Raw genomic sequence first — 6,000 nt, forward strand, 5'->3', positions numbered from 1 at the left:
CGGAATAGACTATGAAGAGCAACTGGAGAGGGGTACAATGGACTCCCCCTCCTATTAATTTCAGCTCCCATCCAGCTCCTGAAGACCCCCTTCCAAGAAGGCCCAGGCTACATTTCCAACAGTTACCTTTTACTGCCACCCACGCAGGGCAGTTTGTGACCCAGGGTTGTTTACTCCTCGAACACAATGCCCATCTCTTGGAGGGGGGGCACCCAGGGCTTCAGATCCCACCCCCACCTGTTGCCCTTGCACAGCAGATTAATCACTAACTCGCTGGGGCACCGACACTTGGGCAATGGGGTCAGGGAGGAATAACGTGGTCAAGCACAGCACACTTGGGGCATGTCCCAGAAGCACATCCTGAGTTTGTGTGTCGTCGTCCCGAGTGGGGTTTCTTGCTCTTCCGGGAATAAGATCTGGTGGGAGCAGGGGGGGGAGGACTGTGGGGTTCTTGGTGCTCCCTGAGCCTGGTTGTTTTCTTGCAGACATTTTATTGCCCAACTAGGTAACATCATCAGTACTAAAGAAAGTGGATTTGCATTGAAGATGTTAATTAACTGCGTCATGAAACATCTGCAAGAACACCACCAAGCTCAGGGAACACCAAGTCCTCCTCCTCCTCTCTGCAAACCCCCTCCCTCCTCTCACAGAGTTGGGTCGTGAAACATCTACACAAAAACCACCAAGTTCAGAGAGAACCAAGGACCCCAAACAGTCCTCATCCTTCTCCTCCTCCCTTCTGGCAGTGATGATGCTGTCTGGTTGGGTCATGAAACAGCTGCAAAAAATATCCCCCAAGCTCAGAGAGGACCAAGGACCCCTCTTTCCAACCCTGAGCTAGTCTCCAATAGAATAGAATAGAATAGAATAGAATAGAATAGAATAGAATAGAATAGAATAGAATAGAATAGAATAGAATAGAATAGAATAGAAGCTGGAAGGGACCTTGGAGGTCTTCTAGTCCAGCCCTCAGCTCAAACAGGAGAGCCTATGCCATCTCAGACAAGGGGCTGTCTATTCGCCTCTCTTCTGCCTAAGGCAGGGGTCGGCAACCTCGGCTCTTTTATGACTCGTGGACTTCAACTCCCAGAATTCCTGAGCCAGCATAGCTGGCTCAGGAATTCTGGGAGTTGAAGTCCACGAGTCATAAAAGAGCCGAGGTTGCCGACCCCTGGCCTAAGGCGTTGTTTTATCCGAAGGGAGTTTTCTGGCAGCTCGCGGAGACAAGATGAACACGATACAATTTAACCCGCTGAGTTTGAAGGCGGAAGAGAAGCTTCCAGGCGCTCCCGACTTTCGGATCTTCCCTTCTGCTCGGCCCTGCCACCTCCGCCTTCCCCAACCCGGCGCCCTCCCGAAGGGAGCTGGGAGACCCGGCAGCCGGGCTGAGGACGCGCCGGGGCCGGGGCCGGGGCCGGGGCCGGGAGCGGCAGCCCAGCGTGCCGTTCGCAGGGCAGGCGGGCGCGAAGGCTGCTCTCGCAGGGGCGGATCGGCCGCGGCCCGCGGGGTGCCAGCCAGCCAGCCCGCCGTGCGGTTTCTGCCGTCTCGGCCGCCGGCCTGAATGGAGGCAGTGTGCGCGGATCCGCCGGCTGGCCGGACGCAGCGCGATTCCGCACATTCCTGGAAAAAACAACACCCCGGCCGGGAGGGAAGAAGGGGCCTCTGTGCCTGGGGAGGGCGGTGGCCGACGCCCTCCGCCCCGTCGGACGGGGAAAGACCAGAGGACGCCCCGCTTCCTGGCTCGCTAGGCAGAAATCAGCCAGGTCAAGACATACGGCAGGGCCGGATGCTACAAAATCTGGTTTTCTACTCCTTGATAGACTGGACTACAGCACCTCTCATCCCCAGCCAGCCCTCTGCCTCAGTTGGCCTCACAATCCAAATGCTTCAGGGGCCTGGTTCTCACACCGGTCCGTTAAATAGGCCCATTCAGACCCCCACCAGCAGATGGGAAGTGGGGTGGGGCCAGCTCTGCTGATCCGAGTTGATTGTAATCCAGGAGATCCCCAAGGTGAAATTGACACCCCAAGCTTGCCCTCCGCTTCCAAACTTCCTTTTACTCAGGCAGGCCGGGGGGGGGGGGGGGCTGGGTTCCAATCCTCCCCCAGTTATAGGTTGGGGCAACATTTAGGGAGGGACCGTCTCGCCGCCAAGCCCACTTCCTAGGCTGCAAGGTCCTAAGGTAGCTGTACCCCTCCCCCCAATCTTTGCAGAAAGCCGTGTCACGAAGCCACGAAGCCTATGCCTTTCACATTTGGAGGGGCTACACCTCCCCTCATCCCCAGCCAAGCCTGCATAATGAAGGCAAGCCTGATGCAACACTTAAAAGGACCCAGAGGGCTCCATGCCTGAAAAAGAGGCAAATCGCTCTTGGGACTCTGACGGGTAGAGCAGGATGGCGCAAAGCGTCCCTGCAGTGCCCACCAATTGCCCCCAAGGGAAACTTCCCCAAGTGAGAAGAGAGGGAACCCTCTCCTCCTCCTCCTCCTCCTCCTCCTTTCCATTTGACCCTCTCTCTCCTTCCCTTTGCAGGGCTGTTTTTCAGAGTGTCCAGGCCAAGGAGGGTTAGCCTAAAACACTGACCAGAAAGAGGCCTTTATTCGGAGAGCTGGAGGGGCAGGGTCACTCCAGCAACACCTCCTCGCTGAAAACACCGCAGACTGGCCTGAGAGAAGGCCGGCCCTCTGCCGCTCCTCTGGGCCACCTTCGCCAGGGAAGGGAAAGCAGAAAGGCCCAGGCCCCTGAGTTCTCCAGCTGGGGCTGCCCTGCAAGAGGGGCTGCCACCACCAAGCTACCAGACAGAGCGCCAGTTTGTTGTAGTGGTGAAGGTGCTGGCCTAGAAACCAGGAGGCGGTGAGTTCCAGTCCCACGTTAGGCATGAAACCCATTGGGGTGACTGTGGGCCAATCTCTAGCACCCTATGAGTTCTAGTCCTGCCCTAGGCAGGAGAGCCATGCTGGGCGACTTTGCGCCAGTCAGTCTCTCTCAGCACAACTCAGTGTGGTTGTTGTGGGGAAACTAGGAGGAGGGAGGCACATATGTTCACTGCCTCGAGTTTTGTAGTAATAAAGGCAGGATAAAAACACTAATAAATAAAAATAAATCTATGGGCTGACCTCGCTGAGGGTAACAAGCCTTATTCCGAGGCTGGATTCTACTCTGCTCAGGTCCCCCTAGGCCAGGGGTGGGGAACCTTGGCTCTTTGATGACTTTGTGGGCTTCAATACCCAGAATTCCTGAACCCTCCCTGCTGACTCAGGAATTCTGGGAGTTGAAGTCCACAAGTCATCAAAGAGCCAAGGTTCCCCACCCCTGGCCTAGGCCACTGTTCAGCATCGCATTGAGCACCTGCAAGCGGTACGGCTTTCTGGGGATTGCTAACTCTCTCTGCCTGTGTCCAGCATGAACCAGGGAGAAGAAGGCGCACGCAGGCACCACAACTTCCTGGTTGCTACTCTTGCAGAGTGATAAAAGGCAAGGTGTGGCTGCAGAGGCCTCAAAGGAACAGGATATTGTTTCCTGGTTTGGGATTTACCGTTCTGAGTTGTAAAAACCAATCGGGGATGCCCGTTCTCTGAGCTAGTTTGGTAAGATGCCAACGGGCCAGCTCCACCTTAGCCAAAAGGAAGCCAGAAACTGGTTCCAAAATGGTCCAGGCCCACCAGAATATCCCAGACTGAATGGGCCTCATTCATCTGGAACCGTTTCCCACCTGCCTGAGTCACACAAATGGATGCTCGAGCATTTGCATTGCAGAACAAAACCACACCAAACCACAGCAGGTTGATGACCACGAAGTATGCACGGAAGACAAACTTGCTTTTGTTTGACGTGAAGTTAAATTGAACACTTCACTTTCCCGGAGCCAAGAAACTGGGAAAGGGGGAGGAGGGAGGCGATAATTAAGATGCTTCTTCCAAACCCAGTCAAGAGGAAGTGCAGTTTTATAAAGCAGCCTTGAAAATGAAAGGGACCCCAGTATTGGGCAAAGGTGGCATTGCTGCCTGTGGAAGTGACCAAATATGGAAATGTGACCAGTCCAGAGGATGAGTGGTCGAGGCAGCCTTGAAACGCCTGGACTACGATACCATAAACACCGTGTTCGATAAGGGGGGATAAAATGTTTTCAAACCTCAGTATGCTGATAGAGAATATTTGTAGCTCAGGTTGAACTGAGGGCTCCTCGGTGTTCTCTGAACTTAGTGGTTTTCTTGCAGACGTTTCATGACCCAGCTAGGTAACATCATCAATGCTAGAAGGGAAGGGGATTATGGAGAGGAGGAGGAGGAGGAGGAGGAGGAGGAGAACTGTGGGGTTTTTGGTGCTCTCAGAGGTTGGTAGTTTTCTTGTAGACGTTTCATTACCCAACTAGGCAACATCATCAGTGCTAGAGGGGAGGGGGGGCTTAACCTAGCACTGATGATGCTTTGTAGCTTTGTAATGAAACATTTGCAAGGAAACAACCAGGCTCAGGACCTCTCAAACCTCAGTATGTTAAGGGATGCAGGCAGCCATACATTAAGTGGTATTAGTAAAAGAAATCTCTGCAGTCCTTCCAAATCAGAGTTTTACAGCACTCTGCCTTTGCACCAGCTGTATGACATTCAGGTTGTGTGCCTGACGGAGCCTAGAAAGTACGGACAATTCCACTTGTCCTCTTAGATAGTTCTCAGGAGCAAGGCTATTAAGAAGGAAATTCCTTTTGTTTTTGTTCTGCCTGTGTCATTATAATGCATGGATCCAACAGCTCCGGAAGCATCCCTTGAACTACCAAAAATTTCATTTCGGTTTATTATGAATTGTGGGCTTGTACTAATTTAATTCCATTTTATTCTCTTTTTGTATTGTTTTAACTGCCCTGTGAACCGCCCTGAGCCCTTTGGGAATAGGGCGGTATATAAATTCAACTAATAAATAAATAAATAAACAAAAACACTTTCATTCAGACGAGAGAAAGGACTCTATCCTGTTTGAGGCCCAGGTGAATGTTTCTTCAATATCCTTTTTCAAGGGGGTTCAGGCTAGACGGAAAAGAAGAAAGAACAGCCACCTGGATTCTTAAGAAGTGCTAAATTTATCTGCCAGAGCCCACGACCTGGCGTCACCCTCTGTTCTCATTCCAAATGAAAAACGCTTCAGTCCATCTTATTTTTTTCCCCCTTCCTTCTTCCCATGGACCCTTTTGAGCAAAGCTCTGATTATGCTAAGGCCTGGTGTGTGTTGCCTGGGGTAGACCACAATGGCCAGATGGAAGCTGTAAATAAGATGCTGAAATCAGCTCTGGGCTTGGCACACGGAGTCCGGGGGAAAGCAGGCAACGTGAGGAGGGAGGAAGGAGACAGAGAGGGAGAGAGAGCAGGCTGAGAAAGAAAAATAAGAACGGGCGGAACTGGGCATGGGTGGAAAAGTACAGGGATCCAAAGCATGATAGGCAGCACTTGCAGGCAAGTTTGTTTCATTTATTTATTTCTACCCCACCATTATTATTTTTACAAATAACTCAAGTTGGCGAACACATTCAACACACATTCCTCCTTTTCTTTTCCCCACAACAACCCTGTGAAGTAGGTTGGGCTGAGAGAAGGTGGTCCAAAGTAACCCAGCCGGCTTTGGTGTCTATGGTGAGTCTAGAACTCCTGTCTCCTGGTGATTGGCCCATAGTCACCCAGCCAGCTTTTAAGATGGGACTTAAACTCTCGGTCTCCTGTTTTCTAGCCTGGTGCCTTAACCCACTAAACCAAACTGGTCTCCTAGTGTGTGAGGAACCTGGAGGCAGAGATTCGAGCAGATTTTGGGGAGTGCTTATCTCCATCGACTGGTTTGCAATGTTGGGTCATCAACGGCTGAGCACTGCTTGATGGAAAACCAACTTCCAAACTAGGGTTTCCAATCTTGGTCACTTGAAGACGGGTGGACTGGCTGGGGAATTCTGGGAGTTGAAGTCCACCCGTCTTCAAGTGGCCAAGGTTGGGAAAGCCCGCTCTACATGAATCAACAAGA

This window comes from Vipera ursinii, assembly GCF_947247035.1.
Source record: "Vipera ursinii genome assembly, chromosome: 9".
Classification (NCBI taxonomy): domain Eukaryota; kingdom Metazoa; phylum Chordata; class Lepidosauria; order Squamata; family Viperidae; genus Vipera; species Vipera ursinii.